We start from the raw sequence: 18107 nt of genomic DNA, 5'->3' as shown, positions 1-18107 counted from the left end.
TCCAGGCAAGAATAGTGGAGTGGGTTGCCATGCCCTCCTCCAGGGAATCTTCCCGATCCAGGGATCGAACCCACATCTCCTGTGGCTCCTTTTGTTGCAGGCAGATTCTTTACCACTGAGCACCAGGGAAGCCCCTGAGTAGAGACTACTTAGCAGTAATAGTATAGATTAAGTACAGAGTATAAATAATTCATCATCACATAGGGTAGGAAGCAACATGTTTCGGAGCATGTGTCAAGATAACGTAGGGTTTACAAGAGTATTAAAATCCTGAATGATCTAATCCTGAATGACATTCTAGTCTCCATGAGAACTAGCAGTGTAGCAAATGAGATTCTTGTCTTTCCTAATTTCCCAGGTATTCTTATCATAAACCCATACTGTAAATAATCTTTTTAGGTTGGATGTCTAAAAAGCGGAATTCTTGAGATAGAGTAGACAAGGTTGCTTTTTTAAGGTTCTTGGTATATATTGCTAACCTACTTTTCAAAAATCTTCTAATTAAAGTACTTATAAAAGTGTCTCCTCAGAGTTTTAAGAGATACTAAAAACTATTAGTGTTGCTATCTGTCAGGAAGAATTTCCAGTACAAAAATTTCAGATAGATGTTTGATGTGTAGAGCAAGAGGGCAACGGTGATTGATACTTTTTATTTTGTTTCTCTCTACCATGTAAGTCAGTACTGTCTGCAGTCTCAAGGGAAAGAATCCAGTCAATTAAAAATGACTTGAATCAATAAAATAATTTAAAAGGGCAGGTAACTTGGGATTTGCAATGTAGCATGGTGGATTTCAGGTATGACCTGATCCAGGAGTTTGATGTGAATCAGGACAAATATGTCTACTCTTCATCCTTCACCTCAGCTCTGGTGGTTGAAAGCTCTGATTGGCCAGGTCAGGTCCATGTTACATGCCCGTTCTTGGAGGCAGATGTTATGGGAGTTATCAACTGATGTCCCTCTACTCCAATTTATGACTTAGGAGAGTTAATGGAGATGGTGTAGGCAAGCCAAAACAGATGTCAACAAGGCCTATAATATGGTCATGGGGGCTTCAGGACACCCTTCAACTAGATAAAAGCTGCTTTTGAAAATGTTCAGAATCTTCTGGACATAATAACATGAATTATTTCCATTAAAATAACTGAAATAACATCAGTTATTTCCACTTCATACATCTTCTAGAATCTAGGCTATAATTTTTTTTTAAATCAAACTTTGAGTATGTTGATTATAGTCATTTTTTTAAATTATTTATTTTTTGGCTATACTGGGTCTTCATTGCTGCACATGGAGTTTCTCTAGTTGCAGATAGTAGGGGCTGCTCTCTAGTTGTGGTGTATAGGCTTTCCATTGCAGTGGCTTCTCTTGTTGTGGAGCATGGGCTCTAGGGCTTGTGCGCTTCAGTAGCTGCGCCTGCACTGGCCCAGTTGCCCCATAGCATGTGGAATCTTCCTGGACCATATATTGAACCCGTGTCCTCTGCATTAGCAGATGGATTCTTAACCACTGGGCCATCAGGGAAGTCCTAGGCTATATTTTTCAATGTTACAGTGTTACTGGCTGGGGAAAGAGGGAGTGTACTCTCCTGTTACATCTATGATGTGGAGTCAACAGGGATGAACGTCTGAACTTGGAACAGCCATAGGATCATTGATTTATTTATTCATTTTTGGCTGCATGCATGGCTTGCAAGGTCTTAGCTCCCCAACTAGGATCGAACCTTGGTCCATGACAGTGAAATCGCTGAGTCCTAACCACAGGACTGCCAGGGAATTCACTAACCATCATTTTAAATAGCAAAACAGTCTGTTATTTTTGGATGATGGAAAGGCTGATAAAACCCCTTCTACACAAGGAACTTTCTGTTGAGAGCAGCCTGAGTCCTCTTCACTCCCCACCCCTTCCTTGTGGCATACTGCACGAAGGGGCACAATTTTGATTTAATTTGAGTCCTTCTAATACCTCACTATGCAAAAAGAAGCATCCCCAGACGCTCAGGAAATTTGAGTCATCCCTCCTCCTTACTTGTTCTTCCCCTGCATAAAGACATTTCCAGATTATCACATGCTCCTGAAAATGCACTTCCTTGTACGTGAAGCCTGCTAACAGATCCCCGGGGAAGTGTTTGAACGCATAATGAGAGCCCAGGCTCCCGGTGTCAGAGAGCTGATAGAGAGGATTCTCTTCCCCAGCCGATGTTCCACCAGGCCGCCCTGGGGAGCGGTTGGTGTTAACTTCAGGCTGCTATGGTGGGGAAAACACTTTCCATAAAAACTCAGTCCTCTGTTTCCTGATGGCCACACCTCTGGGGTGAAAAATTGAGTCTCCCACAGGCTGCTCATAATCTGCCTTCTTACCCGTCCCAGAGAATCTGCCTCTAAGAAGATCTAAATCTATCCTCACAAGCCACACCATTTGGTAGGGGACACAGAGGCATAATTGAGCAGTGATGACACAGTTTGAAAAGTACCAATTTTATGAGTAATCAGAATGCTAGAGTACCTCAGAGGTAGGAAGAAGGAAATTTGCCCAGGAGATCTGGATAACTTAGAAAAAAGAGGAAGCATTCAAATTTAGTCTTGAAAGAACAGGAGTTAAGTGGAAATGAGAGTGAATAATAATAATAATAATATAACATTTTTGAGCACTCAGTGTGTGTCAGTTACTGTTCTATGCTTTATTTTTTTTATAATTTTATTTATTTATCTTTGGCTATTCTGGGTCTTTGTTGCCGCAAGGACTTCTCTCTAGTTGCAGTGAGCAGGGGCTACTCTCTAGTTGCTTCTCACTGCGGGGGCTTCTCTTGTTGCAGACTGTGGTGCACGGCCTCTAGGGTGCACTGGCTTCAGTAGTTGTGGCTTCAGTAGCACAGGCTCAATAGCTGTGGTGCATGGACTTAGTTTGCCCGAGGCATGTGGGATCCTCCCGAATCAGGAATCAAACTGTGTCTCCTGCATTGGTAGGCAGACTCTTCACAACGGAGCCACCAGGGAAGCCCCTCTATGTACATTATATCAGGGGTCCCCAGTGTCTGGGCTGCAGACTGGTACATCCTGTCAGATCGGTGGCAGCATTAGATTAGAAATAAAGTGCACAATAAATGTAATGCCCTAGAATCATCCCAAAACCAACCCCCTCTACCTTCAGTCCATGGAAAAATTGTCTTCCACGAAATTGGTCCCTGATGCTAAAAAAAGTTGGGAATCACTGCTTTGTCTGTATTATGCATATGCTATTTACATGTATTAACTCATTTATTCCTCATAACAACCATACAAAGTAGGTGTTAATATTATTACCATTTTTCAGATAAAGGAGACAGAGGCCCAAGAAGTTATTTGCCTAAGAGAGAGCTCAGTTACTTCAGTTGTGTCCAACTCTTTGCGACCCCCTGGACTGTATCCCACTAGGCTCCTCTCTCCATGGGATTCTCCAGGCTAGAATTCTGGAGTGGGTTGCCATGCCCTCCTCCAGGGGATCTTCCCCACCCAGGGATCATATCAGCATCTCTTATGTCTCCTGCATTGGTAGGTGGGTTCTTTACCACTAGTGCCACCTGGGAAGCCCTATTTGCCTAAAGTCACACTGAAATGATAAGTGGTAGACCTGAGATTCCTACTTAGGCATTTTGACTCTAGAGCCTGTGTTTTTAGCCTCTTTGCCATACTACCCAAAAGAGCATAGCATCAAGGTCATCAAAGGCATGGATGTATGGTGATGGTTTATAAAGATGTCCAACTCTTTGATATTTCTTCCTGCAAGTGGTGGTGTCTAACTCCCCTCTCCTTGAGTATGAGCTGGACTTAGTGGCTTGCTTCTAATGAATACAAGAAAACAGGAGTGATCATATGTGGCTTTGAAGAATAGGTTATTAAAAGCACAGTGACTACATCCTCACTCTCTCTGTCTCAGATTACTGGCTCTGAGGAAAGCCAGCTTACATGTTGTAAGGATGCTCAAGAAGCCCTCTGGAGAAATCCATATGGTGAAGATACGAAGTATCTGACCAATAGTCAGAAAGGACCTGAGGCCACCTGCCAACTGTGATGTGAATGAGTTTCAAAACAGATTCTCTGGTATCCCTTAAACCTTCAGGGACCATGGCCTTAGCCAACATCATGAATGTAACCTGGTGAGAGATCCTGAATCAGAACCACTCAACTAAGCTGCTCTGAACTCCTGACCCATAGATACTATGAGAAGATAAATGTGTGCTGTTTTAAACTGCTAAGTGTTGGGGGAATTTGTTACACAGAACATAACCGCTACTAGCCTGAGAAAGTTTTCTGTCTTCAGTGTACACGGGCAGTTGGTATTTTGGAAGCTCAGAGTTTATAGCGAATTGACAAGAAGGAGTGAAACTTTTAGGAATAAATGATAAAGCCCAACAGCCATTTCACAAGCTCAAGTTCACAGAGCCCACTTTCCAAAAGCAACTCTTCCCGTCTCCAATCCTGAGCCCCGCCCAAACCCAGCCAGAAAATGCTTCCAGTTCCACGACTCCTTGTTCTCGCTACTATATGTCTTTCATTATGCTATTCCTAGTTGTGGTGCTAGCTGCGGACATGCCTTTCTTCCCAACTAGATGGCAAGCTGCTGGTATGCTCAACTCACATTTTATTCATCATCCTCTTTGCATACAACCCTTGGTCACTGCCGTGTACATGTTTCGGGGATGAACGCTCCCATTCTGAAACCATGTGGCTGACAGATGGATTTCCATTCAAAACCAGTCAACCTGCTTTTTTGTCTCGGCTTGGAGTACAATGTCCATGAGTGGGATAGACTCATGGAGACTGAAAAGGCAAATTAAAGCATCAGTAAGTACTCTGGACATTTTCACCAGAGTGATGTGAAATGATTCATACCTGCATAAACCAGGGATAAGTTATACTAAAACTTTCAAGTTGGGCCAGTGGAGACAGGACAATATACTGGGGATAGACGGGCTTCCTTGGTGCCTCAGATGGTAAAGAATCTGCCTGCGATGCAGGAGACTGGGTTTGATCCCTGGGTTGAGAAGATCCCCTAGAGAAGGGAAGGACTAGCCTCTCCAGTATTCTTGCCTGAAGAATTCCCTGGAGAGAGGAGCCTGGTGGGTGCATGGGGTCTCAAAAGGTCAGATACACAGGGTGCTCTTCAGGGCAAGAAAGGCTGGCCACCAAGGGTGATGCATCTCAACACAAATTATAGTTTTAATGTAACATTTGAATGAATTCCTCTTTTCTGCCTTATCCTCCACTGTGTGCTCAGTTTCTACACATAGAATATGTTTGATAAATATTTGCTGAATGAAAGAACGCTGATGTCAAGAATAAATAATAAGCATTACATCGAAGTTCTCCAGGCTGTTCCTAGAGATAAGGAGTTCGATCTCATTTAAGAGGATGTTTAAGGATAAAGTACTTTACCCAATCACCTGAGGCTAAGGGAAGTCATGTCATAGATATATACTAATGTAAGCAGGCAGGCAAGGCTTATTAGAACTCCAGGACACTGGGGAGCGGTTCAGGAAAATAAAACACAAATAAGAGCACTGAAGAATTGATGCTTTTGAACTGTGGTGCTGGAGAAGACTCTTGAGAGTCCCTTGGACTGCAAGGAGATCCAACCAGTCCATCCTAAAGGAAATCGGTTCTGAGTATTCATTGGAAGGACTGATGCTGAAGCTGAAACTCCAATACTTGGGCCACCTGATGTGAAGAACTGACTCACTGGAAAAGACCCTGATGCTGGGAAAGATTGAAGGTGGGCGGAGAAGGGGACGACAGAGGATGAGATGGTTGGATGGCATCACCGATTCAATGGACATGAGTTTGAGTAAACTCCAGGAGTTGGTGATGGACAGGGAGGCCTGGCATGCTGTAGTCCATGGGGTCACAAAGAGTTGGACACGACGGAGTGACTGAACTGAACTGAACTGAATGGGAGAACCCAACCATATCAGTTATTATAGAAGACATCTGCTGTTTTTATTGTTGATGTTGTTTGTTTATTTGTTTTAAGTTATCTATTATTTTCTTCTTCTTTTAGTAATAGACCCCTGAGTTCCATCATCATTTGTGGACTCTTGGTCCATGAGACTTGAATGGCGTTAAAGTCAGTCTCTACCCCAGCATCCTAGCCCAGATCTGACCAATAGAAGCTCTGTGTTTTCTTGGTAACAATGATTGGTTCATGAATGGGCATGTGACCTAGTTGGAGCCAATGAGAATCAATAAGACTTTGGGGGCTGGTCCTGGAAGAGAACTTGCCCTCTTTTCTGCTATACTTGAGCCTGAGAGGAGTTGGCTTTAGAAATGCTGGTCTCCGTCTTGCCTGCCGCCAAGTGGTGGAACTGGAGAATGAAGCTAACGGAGTGGCAGTCAGAGATAGTAAGAAACAGATTCAAGTGACACAACTTCCAACTATTGAGGAGGCCATATCCCAGTTTCATCTTTGAGCTCTTAAGTTGCATATATGAACCTTTTTTTATCTTAAGACACCTTGAGTTTAGTTTTCTGTCACTTGCCCCATTAAGATTCCTGACCAAAGGGACTGCTTTTAAATGCCAGACCAGTAGCTCACAGAGGGTACACAAAATATCAGGCTCATGACATCAAGTCAGTCTCCACTTACTGCTAACCTTACTTCTGTAACTTAAAGAGAAGGGCTGTTTTTTTTTTTTTTTATTTATGTATTCACCTGTGTAAGTCTAATATTTTTTTACAAATGGTTAAGCAGTTGTCTTCAAATTATTATCCCCACAAATGTGAAATACTGTCTTTATCACATTCTAAACTTCCATGTAATTTTCTTTGATCTATTTCTAGACTCTAGTTTGTTCCATTGATCTGTGTATTCCTTTGTCATCAATTTGCTGTTTTATAATTTTGCTTTATAGTACATATTAGAATCTACTGAATCTCATTACCCGTTCCCCCCTAAAAGTTTTATCCTTTGTTTCTGGCATGATATTGTTACAGATGAGCATTAGAAATTTATCATCAAAGTGTAAAGAAGTTCCATTGGGATTAAGATGAGAAATAATTGGAGATAACTGAGTCTTTCCCTTCAGGTTTCTAAGTGTCTGTTTTTCATTTATTCAAGTCTTTGCATTCATTGTTGTTCAGTTGCTCAATCATGTCCAACTCTTTATGACCCCGTGGACTGCAGTAAACCAGGCTCCTCTGTCCCTCACCATCTCCCAGACCTCTAAGTAAAATTTTATAACTTCATCTCATTAAAACAGAGACTATTCTTCTAAAGTTCAAGTCACTCAACTCTGACCTCCTATCCCTTCCACATCCCATTCATCGAATGTCATTCTGGACTTTGTTATTTATTTCATTTTTTCCCCAGTTTTACTGAGATACAGCTGACATACAGTTCTGCATAAGTTTAAGATATACAGCATAATCACTTGACATACATGTATTGTGAAATAATTACCATAGTAAGTTAACACCCATCATCTCTTACAGATACAAAAAGAAAGAAAATGCTTTTTTTCCTTGTGATGAATGTTACTCTCTTAACAACGTTCAGATACACCATATGACAGTCTTTACTATAGTCTTCATGTTGTAGGTTATATCCCAAGTACTTATTTTTCTTTTAACTGGAAGTTTGTACCTTTTGACCACCTTCCACTCATTTAATTCTTGGCACACATTCTTCCTTTGCATCCCAGCCCTAGCCAGCATCTGAGCTGGTTTCAATGGTTTTGCCATGCATGTCAGGTCTATGATTTCTTCCTCTCTAATGCTCTTCCCCTCCTCTCCATCTTAGCCATCTATTCTGACCAAAGCACCCTCCACCTTGTCATCACTCCCAACTCTTCCACTCTAAAAATTCCTAGTTTGAGCATGCACACCTCCTATCCTTCCAATTTACTTCCTCACATATTTTTATTACTACTCTTCCTGAACTTCTTAGGTGCCTCTGGTTCAATGTTTCCTTTATCTCTCAGAGCTCATTCAAGAAAAAGCACCATGTGACTTAGTTGAGTGTAAAGAATTTAATACGAAAAAGTGTTAATGAATATCAAAGAACTGAAAAAGCAAAACTCTGTCATTTTCAGGTATAGCTGCAGGAAGCAGCTAATATCACTAAAAGAGGAAACAAAGAGAAGATGCTGGAATTGCTAAAACACACAAGCTTGGAGGAGGGGTCCCCTGGTGCTAGGTCCCAGATCTCTGAGGAGGGGGAACTGGTTGGCAGGGACTGCTGTCTTTGAAAGGGTGCCCTGAAGCCAGGTCAGAGAGTGTTGTAAAAGCTGCAAACTGGCTTCAGTTGCTGCTTCAGGAAGGAAGTGTCACTGCCAACATGAAGAAGCATTGCTGGGGTGATGGTCAGAGGAACAATAGGCATACAGGTACGAGCAAATCCCTTCTCCCACCTCCAGCCTTGCAATCACCCTCTGGTTCTCCCTTTCTTTCTCTCTGTCCTCTCTCTCTCTCTGTCTCTCTGTCTGTTGGTACTGGCTAATAGGAAGCCAGCTGGCTATGCTGAAATGTCACTTGCAGAGTACCAAAGCCAGCTCCAGGTGAGCTAGAAGCTGAAACAATAGCTTAATAGTTGAAACAACTCTTTTACTTTCTTCCTATCCATCGTTCCCACCTGTCTTCACTTCCTTGTCTGTCCAGCTTCAGATTAATTATAAGCCTTTCAGTTACTCTCTGGCTGATATCATAAACTCATTTGTTCCAAACAAGCAGATTGGTAGCGCTGATTACCCACCCAGCACCACCTGTACATCTCACTACATTTCTCTAGGCAACTTGTTTGTCTACACTCTGCAAAGATTGCTTTAAATCTTCCAGTCTTCTCGAACTTCAACCTCCTTTCCTCTTTTGCTAGTTTCTGCTTCAATGATGGAAACTGCCTCTCAACTCTGAGAACAAGCCAATATCTGCACCAACCTTCTCTCCCCCTCTCCTCTCACAGTGAGAAAGGTGCTATTTCTCCGAGTAAGGCCAGCCTCTGCTTCTGTTCTCTGGATCTCATCCCATCCTTTTTTTGGAATCTTTTAAGATTCACCTATTCCCACTCCATTCTGTATCTTCATTCTGTTCCTCTGTACCAGGTTCTTGTCTTTGGTTCTTTATGCTTTTTAATTTCATTCACTAATTTTTGAAAAAATTACATCCAGCAGAATGGTAAAGCCACTTTAGAAACAGCTTGGCAGTTTATGATAAAATTGAACATACAGTGATCAGCAATACCATGTCTGGGGATTTACCCAAGACAAAGGAAAACTTACGATCACACCAAAACCTGCCTGTGAATGTTTATTGCAGCTTTCTTCATAACTGTCAAAACCTGGAAATGATGCAAATGCCCTCTAAGTAGTGAATGGATAAAGAAACAGTGGTACATCCATGCAATGGGTAATAAAAAGGAATGAACTATTGGTACCCACAACAGCACTGATGAAGCTGAAGTGTTCTGCTAAGTGAAAGAAGACAGACACAGAGAGGGACACACTATATGGTTCCATTTGTATGACATTTTAGAAAATCATAAAGACAGTAAACAGATCAATAATTATCAACAGGAATTACTTTGAAATTTAAATAGAGAAGACTCTTTTATTAAAAAAAAAAAAACTCACAAAAGACTCTTGTGAATCTCAGCCTCTCCTGCACACTATTGCTAATATTGCTTTGACTTGCACAATAAATTTTATCAAAACCCATTTTCCCCCATTACTTTTCTTTCCACAGGCTCCTCAACCAACTCCGCCTTTGCTTTCACGTTGTTAAATCCATTGAGCATTTCTTTACAATCATCTTTCTCAACCTTGCTCAGCAGCATCCCCTGAAGAGTTGAAACTCCCCTCTTCATTTACCTTTGGGAAGACTCTTCTGGCCTAGACAGTGCCAAGGCAGACACTATACTTGAATCAGTGTACAATTGGCCCAGTATCTAGCATAGTTCATGCCAGGGGCTAGGAAGGATGCAGAGAATGTTTCTGAAAAGTAGCTTTGGAGCAGGTATCTAGAAAAAATGCTACCTGGTGCTATATCAGGTTTTCAGAAAAATTCTGTATCTCATCTGCTTTGCACTCGATAATGTTTCCCCATACATACCTTCCTGCCATTTATCCTATACAATTGAAGAACAAGACAAACAAACTGTGACTGCACAAAAATTAACAAGGACCTTCTATTTATTTAATTTTTGCCCCTCTCCATCTGTTTCCCAGAAGGATGGACTTCTTTTATTGAATCTTGAAGAAGATGTCTTTTTCTTCTTGAAACAGGTTCAGATTCTGGATTTATTGCATGTTCTGTGTATCTTCATTGATTGATTGGTGCTGAACCACCGAGCAGCAACATTACTAATTATCCTTAGGATGTAATGCGGTTGAAGAGTCATTAAGGACTCTCTAAATTTGGAAAGCATCCACTGCCAAACAAAGGGACTCTTTTCTTGCCTCAGCCAGGGGGAGGATGCACAGTAAGGTCCCCGGGGCCCTCTTTAACTCAACTTGGGCTTCATTTATGTCCCAGCAACTCCACTAAAGCAGGACATACCCCTAATTTTGCCCAGTCACAAAAACGAAGCAGCATTCTGCTGAAGTACCAACAGTTTATTTTTATTTTTTCTTTAGTAAGAACTTGGTAGACTTTTCCTCCTTGGAGGGCATGGGGCTGCTATAGGGCAAGTAGATGGAATTGGCTTAATAATGAAGGAGAGCCAATGGGATCTGAGGGGCCCATGTGTTTCCCCCATCAGCCTGTCTCTGATGTCTAAAATTCTGCAGTTGAATGTATAGTAAGTACATTATGAAATTACGGAGGTGTGACCCAGTAAAAAAAGATTAAGGAAGAAAAAAAGCACATTAAACTTAGATCATATATGCAAAATACTTAGTACAGTGTCATAACAGGAGCATAACAAGTACTCAATAAAAGTTTTTTTTCTATACTCATAACTGCTGGAGCATTCATTAAGTAGAAGTTTTGTAGTACATCTACTTGGTGTTCGAATACTATGCTAGATGTTAGGGTTATAGGGATTGCCATAATCCCTGTTGTCAAAAGGCTATGTGATCCAGGCAATTAAACCCTTAGATAAACAATTAGAATCCAATATTGTAAATGCTCTCTATATTAGGGGTACTGGGTACTGTGTAGGGAGCAGCTAGCTATGCATAAGGTTAGATGCTGTTTAGAAGGGATGAGTCAGGAAGAACATTTAGGTGCCATGCCAGGTGAAGAACGAGGGTAAGGTATTCTGAACTAATGAGACCACATAGAAAGGCAAGGTGACATTAAAACAACAACAGAATAATGTGGGACTTTGGTCAGTGTATTCAGAGCATAGGTTTCATGGAGGAGTATGGAAAGACATGGAACTAGAAAAAAATATCCTAAATAAATGCTATGCTTAGGTGAATGGACTTAGTCCTATAAGAAACACAGGATCAAGTGTCGATTTTAAGCAGGAATACAATAAAATGTACTGTTAAAAAGATACGGTTCATTAAAAACGAAGAACAGCATTCTGGAAACTATGGCCTGTGGGCTGAATCCAGTTCCCCATCTTTTTATTTTATGGCTCAGCTAAGAGTGGGTTTTTTTTTGCATTTTTAGATGATTGAAAATCAATCAAAAGAAGATTTCATGCCATATGAAAATTCTATGAAATTCAAATTTCGGTGTCCATAAATAAAGTTTTCGTGAAATACAGCCATGCCTATTTGTCCTTGCCTTGTGCTAAATATTAATAATAGAGATCATTTATGATATTTGCTCTCTATACTTTATAGAAAAAGTCTGATGGTCACTGGTTAAAGGATGTAGATTAGAGCAGAGATAAAGCAGAAGGCAGGGCTTCCCTGGTGGTACAGTGGTTAAGAATCCACCTGCCAATGCAGGGGAAACAAGTTTGATCCCTGGTCCGGGAAGATCCTACATGCCATGGAGCAACTAAGCCCGTGTACTAAGCTCATGCACCTAGACTCTATGCTCCACAACAAGGGAAGCCACTGTAATGCAGCCTAAAATAAATAAATAAAATAAAAACAGAGCCCAGGGAATTCAGTGCAAAGGTGTGAGGGAGGAGCTTCTTCCCCTGTGTTTCTCAAACCTGAAGCATGTACAGCTTCCCTTACACAACTTCTACAGCAGTTCTAGTGTCACTTAAATTATTTTTATTCAAATGTTCATTAAATATTTACAAACAGACATTTTGGTAAAAATTCTTTACTCTTTTCATTCTTAATGGTGTTACAAAACAAAGAAAAAAACTTGAAAAAATTAAACAAAACTATAAGAACCATGCATTTCACAACCACAGATTTAATTTAATGTGAGAGATGACAGCTTTCTGCTGCAACAAGCTTGCTGCTTTGAGGCCCAAGGCCAGTCCCCAGATTCGCCTGAGTGTGACTGCAGGTGTCTACTGCCATACGTGGTGATGATTTAATTCTCTCACAAGCTTCTCTGGGTGCAAATTCTTCAGAAAACTTTATTCATACAGAATGAGGGATTGGCAAAACTTTCTGCAAAGAATCAGATGATAAATATTTTAGGCTTAGCGGGCCCCTGTTACAACTACTCAATGCTGCTGTTATGGCTTGAAAGCACTCACAGGTAATACATAAATGAATGAGTGTGTATGCGTTCCTATAAGACTTTATTGACAAAGCCAACAGTGAGCCAGAACTGGCCTGTGGGCTATTATGGTTTGATAACCTTTATTCTAGATCATGGACTTCCACCAGGAAAGTGGAAAATTGGTACAATTTCTCTTCAGCTGTGGACATATACTTGACAGGCCAAGAGACCACGTAAACAGAGGAGTTGCCATTACAACCACCGCTACAACCAGCCATAACATTTACTTACAGAAACAGGCAATAGGCTGGATTTTGCCCACAAACCATGGCTTGTCAACTCTGGATATAGAAAAGTGATAACCAGAACCTCTTTCCTTAACATCTGTATCCAAACCAGCCCACAGCAAGAATGATCACATTGCCACTTTGCTTGTCCCAGTGTGTGATTTCTACACAAAGCCCCTCAACCTTAAGAGACTTTAAGAGATGTCTGCAAGTCATAACCATTTAGTTCTCACTGGGACATCCAGAAGGCCCGGGTAATTATGGACTTTGCCCATTAGCCACCAGAGACTAATGCTTACTAACAGAGTCTGAGCACCATGATGTTACAATTCTGAAACTTCAAAATGCAGTAAGAAAGGAGATTTGGAGAAAATCTTTTTAATTTGGTATCTAACTTTCTTCCCACACTGCAAGGCATTTGGGATCAGAGAATTGATTCTTTTTATGAAGTCCTTCTATATATAGAATCACATCCTACCTTTATCTTACATCCTGACACACCAGAGAATTAATCTTATTATTATCATTATGTTTTAATTTTAGACAAAGAATACATTTTGAAAGAGGACCAGGAAATACTATAATTTGGATAAGAAATGGTCTCCTTTAATAGCCTGTTACAAGGAAAGAAAATTTTGTCAAACATTTTCCTTACCTGGCTACTCCTCTCTATCCAAAATAGTAAATTCAGGGCCAAAAAAAAAAAGAGGGATAAATCCAATTACTGTTTCTGTGTTTAAACTTTGTATCCTGGTGAATAAATGGATAGCTATTTACCAACCAGAGGCTGAGTTCTCCAGTGGGGCTTCAGGCAAGTTTTTCCAGGTATTTTGGGATGAACTGGATCCCATTACTCATAACCATACCTACTCATGACAGACTTTAAGCTGGGCACTAGTAAACTAGCATGGAAGATAAGCAGGAGCTTGCCCCAAAGAGATGGCATTGATGTGAGTACCACCAAGAAGTATTACCTTTAATGATATGCTTAGGGCGTTCCTGATAGCTCAGTTGGTAAAGAATCTGCCTGCAATGCAGGAGACCTTGGTTCGATTCCTGGGTCAGGGAGATCCGCTGGAGAAGGGATAGGCTACCCACTCCAGTATTCTTGGGCTTCCCTGTGGCTCAGCTGGTAAATAATCTGCCTGCAGTGTGGGAGACCTGGGTTCACTTCCTGGCTTGGGAAGATCCCCTGGAGAAGGGAAAAGGCTACCCATTCCAGTAATCTGATTTGGAGAATTTCATGGACTGTATAGTCCATGGGGTCGCAAAGAGTCAGACACGACTGAGCAACTTTCACTATTGTGTGCCAAACACTATGCTAAGTGGTCTACAATTTCTCTGATAATACTAATGACAACTCTAATAGAGACTGTTTTACTTTTATGGATAAGAAAATTGAGACTAGTAGAGGTTAAATAACTTGCCCAAGGACAGTCAGTGTTAAGTGATGAGTCCAAGTTTATCTTGATTTTCCCTAGTCTCTGAGCTTCTCTACTGAGTCCGTACAGTAGATAAACACCCAAACAGGCAAGTTCATGATATTCCATCAAGCTGAAATGTGGAAGGGCTGGAGAGGAGGCTCTGGAAGCATGAAACTTGTAAGGGTGGTGGGCTAAGTTTAGAGTATTAAGGAAGAAATGGATTAGGTCACGTGACTTATGTGTAGGCCCTAAGCAAAAGCCAGCTTCTGAGCTAAAAATCCCATTTTAAATGACTGGACTACCTTGGAGAAATCAACAACAATCGACCAGGTTTTCCTTCTAAAGATCCCCATGGCTGACTCCCTCACCTCATTCAAATCTTTTCTTCAAGCATCATCTTCACCAGGAGAGCTACCCAACCATCTTATTTAAATTGAAACCTGCCCCTCCTCTTACCATCACTCTGATCTCAGTTATCCTGCCCTCCTTTTTCTTTTGTTATGGAACTGTTTTCACCTTCCAACAGATGGTTCTGTATAACTTACTCATTCATTATGTGTGTTGCTTATTCTTATCGCATATTACTTGAATCCTTCCTTTAGAATCTAAAATCACCGAGAGGAAAGATTTCTATCTATTTTCATTAACATATCCCAGATTCTTAGAATGCCTCATGTACAGTAAGTGTTTAACAACTACTTGTTAAACTAATGAAAGAGTAAATAAATGCTTGAAACACAAGCCAAAGATATAAGATTGGCCTGAATGATTTTGATCGCCCATCCCAGCCTTGGCATTCTGCTCCCATGTCCAAAAAAAAATCATCCTTCCACTTGGGATTCAGGAGTATTGGAAAGCAAATTCTCACCTGTTCAGATACTTGATTTAGATCTCACTGGGGTTGTGCTTTTGGACCTTGATTAAGTCTATGTGTTCAATAAACTCTCTTTGGTCTGCTGTGCTCATCTTCATTCTGGTCCTGTGCTCTCCTGACATGGGCAGTTAAAGAAGAGAATTTAGTGCATACAGCAAATATTCCCTACATCTCAATGGCACGCAGAACAAACTCTGAGATCTGAGCTGGAAATATTTTTTAAAAAATTCATGGGAGTGTCTTTGAGTTTGAATTAACATAATTATAAAATTTACAGGCATCCAGTGTGCTTTTTATAAGGCTTCTATAACAGATGTGTCAAATATCTAGTTTTGAAAGGACTTCATAATTCAGTTACAATTTCCTCTGGGTTAAATATTGGAGTCTGAGAGTTGGGGAGGGGGGAGGAGCAAGAATAATACATTCCTTGACATGCCATCTGAATGCAAGATGAATGCACTCTGTGTTAAAGGCCTCCTGTTTTTCTTTTCTCATTATGTTGAGTCATACCCCCTTACCAGGGAGAGGAACACTCCCCTCTCTTTAAAAGATGAAACTAACTTTTGAATTCTTTCAGGAGCACATTTGGGTTTCCATCAGGCTTGATTTCCATTTCAACTGCAGGGAATGGAAGAGATGGAAGGTACCAAAATTTATGCCTTTGTAACTCAATGGTGATAAAGTTGAGAACCTTGATTTGACAAATGATGTCAGTGAACAAATTTAGTGTTACTCGTTTGTGTTCTCATTCCTTTTTTATGCATATTCCATTGGTTTCTAAAGCCAAAAAAAAATTGTCAGTTCATTCTTGATTATTCCCTCTCTCCTACTTCCTTCCCTGGCTGTCATTTAGTTCTATCAGTTCACCCCTAAATATTTCTTAAACCCATCCACGTATTTCCATCTTCACTACAGCTGCCTTGATTATAGCTACTGTATTGTTCTTCTGCTAAGGTCCCAAATCTAGAATAAAGCCTGTAAATAAGGTGATCAATTTATCCAGGTTAGTTTGGGACTGTCTCAGTTTTGAAAGAGAAAGTCACATATCCCAGGACCCACCCCCACCCTTCAGTCCTGGCCAAACGGGAACAGGTGGTCACCCTACCTACCTGTAAGTCTTTGTAACTCTCTGCTTCCTTTGTTTGCTCCACCCCTCGACCTGCTTCCAGTTACTTGAACTTAACCGTGTTCTTTCCTACCTCAAGACCTTCACACAGGCTGGTTTTCCTCCTGGATTGCTTTTCCAATTGCTCTTTGCCTGGTTAACTCATTCTCCTTCACCAGACATTGGCATAAATGTCAAAACTTCAGAAGCCTCTCATGATACAGCACCCAGGCTCACATTAATTTTTGATCTTGCCGTAACCTCTCATTGGACTCTTTACTTTTCCTTCTTACCACTTTCAATTTGTAGTTATATTTTCATCTGATAATTATATGTTTAAAGAAGCACTTCCTCATCCAAAATTCAGCTCCTCCAAGGCAGAGGATGTATCTCTTTATACAACTGTTTTTTCTCCCAACGGCTACTCCAAGACCTGGCAAGTATTAAGCACTCTGTAAATATATCTTCAGTAAATTTACTTTCTATGTAGTTTTCATTTCCCCTTGCTTAAACTTGCAAGACCTTTGTCTATCCTTCCTCCACCAACCTCTGCTTCCTTTCCATCCTGTTTCTTGCCTCTCTTCCCTTGCTTTCTCTTTCTGTGTAGGAACAACTCTTGGGATTAGTTTTTAAAGAATATTTATTTATCTATTTGACTGCATCGTGTCTTGTTTGAGGCAGTAGGATCTTCATTGCCCGATGTGGGATCTTTTGTTGTGGCACATGTACTCTTAGTTGTGCAAGCAGGCTTATATGCTCCGAGGTTTGTGGGTTCTTATTTCCCCGCCCAGGGATCGAACCATGTCCCCTACTTTGCAAGGCAGATTCTAAACCACTGCACCACCAGGAAGGTCCCTGGAATTAGTTTTTAATTCTCCTGTTTTTCTGCTCTTCAATAATTTCTGCTCGTATTAATATTATTTCCTTCCTCTAAAATTTTTCTTCACTCTTTATTTTCTGAGCACTCAGGCCCACTTGCTCCCACTCTTTTCCTCCCTCTTGATTTAGCTACACTGAGTTGGCACTTTTCCTGAAGAGACTGAAGTAGTGAACTTTGTCACTCTGGCTGCACAGCTTGTTTTCTCCGTGTGATATGCCCTTCATTTGCTGATCTAACAGATATTGAATGGCTACCTCCCCATCTTGTCTACTCAACTACTAATTCTGTAAGACCTGGCTCAGCTATACCTTGTTTATAATGCTCTTCTTCCACCCCCGGAGAGCTAATCCATTTCTTTGTGCCACAAGTGTACCCTGAGTAGACATCCATTATAGGACCGATGTTGCATTGTAATGGATACCCTATCTTCCCCATTGAACTCTGAGCTCCACGATGACAGTGTCTGACCTCTGTGTCTTTTTTTAAAAAATATTGATTTTTTTTTAGTTGGCTCTGCTGGAGCTTAGCTATGGCATGTGGGATCTTTAGATTTATTCATTTATTTTTGGCTGTGCTGGGTCTTTGTTGCTGCACGAGCTTTTCTCTAGTTGCAGAGAGTGGGGGCTACACTCTAGTTGCTGTGGGTGGGCTTCTTATTGCAGTTTGCAGTGCCTTCTCTTGTTGCAGAACAGGAGTTCTAGGGTGTGCAGCTCCCAGCCTCTAGAACACAGGCTCAAAAGATGTGGTGGGTGGGCTCAGTTGCTTCGGAGCACGTGGGATCTTTGCAGGCAAGAATACTGGAGTGGGTTGCCATTTCCTTCTCCAGAGGATTTTCCCAACCCAGGGATCAAACCTGTGTCTCCTGAATTGGGACTTTATCACTGAGCCACCACGGAAGCCCCTCTGTGTCTTTTGGGGGGAAGGTTTAGATTCTGGAGGAAAGAAATCTACAAAATTAGCATAACTCTATCTACAGTCTCAGGCCCCT

The 18107-nt window shown here is 41.2% G+C and overlaps 1 long non-coding RNA gene across 1 annotated transcript in view; it reads right to left on the bottom strand.

The window, feature by feature from the left end:
• Positions 1-12273: 12273 nt before the first annotated feature.
• The window catches only part of LOC145531587 (uncharacterized), a 39510-nt gene continuing 33676 nt past the window's right edge, over positions 12274-18107 (bottom strand). The window contains exon 4 of the long non-coding RNA XR_014072564.1: positions 12274-12494. This is a non-coding gene — a long non-coding RNA (uncharacterized LOC145531587). The remainder of the gene's footprint in view (positions 12495-18107) is intronic.

The sequence above is a fragment of the Giraffa tippelskirchi genome, chromosome 13 (assembly GCF_054371585.1).
Source record: "Giraffa tippelskirchi isolate mGirTip1 chromosome 13, T2T-mGirTip1v1.2.pri, whole genome shotgun sequence".
NCBI classification, from domain to species: Eukaryota; Metazoa; Chordata; class Mammalia; order Artiodactyla; family Giraffidae; genus Giraffa; species Giraffa tippelskirchi.
This window is presented reverse-complemented; position numbering and strand designations above follow the sequence as displayed.